Source organism: Orycteropus afer, unplaced genomic scaffold, assembly GCF_000298275.1.
Source record: "Orycteropus afer afer isolate SDZICR_OR568_19922 unplaced genomic scaffold, OryAfe1.0 scaffold00275, whole genome shotgun sequence".
Lineage (NCBI taxonomy): Eukaryota > Metazoa > Chordata > Mammalia > Tubulidentata > Orycteropodidae > Orycteropus > Orycteropus afer.
Window position 1 is genome coordinate 3,411,412 of NW_006921862.1, and position 1,399 is coordinate 3,412,810.

General features: G+C 43.5%; 1 protein-coding gene across 1 annotated transcript in view; it reads right to left on the reverse strand.

Moving 5' to 3' along the window:
- Positions 1 to 1,399, reverse strand: part of C7 (complement C7) — a 94,510-nt gene that overhangs the window by 90,968 nt on the left and 2,143 nt on the right. The window lies entirely within an intron of this gene.

Here is a 1,399-nt window from a genome sequence, read left to right on the forward strand (position 1 = left end):
CTATTTCTGGTTTGTATTGTCCTCCAAATTTTTAAGCCTATTATACTGATTATCTATCCAAAGGAGCAGAGAGGTACCAAGGAGCTGTGAGTAGTGGAAACAGGTAAACAAAAGTGGAGGAGGCTGTGAACACATTAAGCATATACTATGTTACTACATTTTGGTTTTTGCTTTTTCACCATCATGCCTTTGCTCTGAGCCATGTCAACTCATTTTTATTCCTTTCCCTGGGAAATTCTGTATCCCAGCTTTGCCAGTCCCTCTAAGGCATTAACAGTCACATTTTTCAGACAACAAAATTCTGGAACAGTCTAATATTCAAATTTTAATTTCTCATTCCATGTAAAATTTTTCTCCTATTCTTAATTGTTGGGTGCTTATAATGTGAGAGGGGTGAGGTTCATGTCAAAATTCCACCACCTTCTTTTCTACTCCTTGTCCCCCAAAATCAGAGCTGCAGGAGTGAGAGGACGAGAGTAGAAAAGGCTCTTGCTTAGCTGATCCAGTTGGAGTCAAGTTAGCAGGTGGTGAATCAGGATGTGTCAGATGTTTGATTCTTTCTCTCAAGGAATTTTTGTGTTTCTTTGGATGACTGCCTCTATGATTTAGTTCATGTGATAATTGAGGTTGTGTGTCAACTTGGCTGGACCACAATTCTGAGTGGTGATGTGGTTATTACCACAATGAGATTGATGTATATGCGTTGAGCAGCCAACCCGGTGAAGGAGAGTTGCCCTAGGAGTGTGGCCTGCTTCCAATATATATATGTATGGACATCCTGGGAAAATGAGAGAATTTTCTGTGGCTCTGGACCCCGTTGTGAACTGTCCATGAGCAAACAATCCACCATTCTGCCTGATAATCTTGGATTTGTCATCCACTGGAGTCCACAGCTTGTATACTACTTGCCAACCTTGAGCTCATCAGTCCCTGCAGTTGCAGGAGTCAGGTAAACCCTCCAGGTGGGACTTGCCAGCTTCTATAATTGTGTGAGCCATTTTCCTAAGATAAATTTCTCTGTGTCTCTCTATATATCTATATACAAGCTTTACTGATTTTGCTTCTCTAGCGAACCCAGCCTAACACAGTTCATGTGGATGCAAAGGTAAAAAGTCCTATCCCACCTTCAGCTTCATACCCTCTTAAAAGTGCAGTCTTAGAAACTGTAAGGCCACAGTACGGAGAAAAGGACGCACAAAAGTGAGGTTAAAGAGAAGTTTTTATTCTGAGTTTCTGGGGGAGGTTTACAGGCCCCCAAGAGGGGCCCGGGTGAGGTTCACGGGTCCCTGAGAGGGGCCTGGGAAGTCGCACTGCCTGGCTGGGGAGGGGAGGGTTTATAGTCTTGTGGAGGACCTAAGTGGAGACACTAAGGAAATAGTGGGGTCCAATTAGCTGTTAG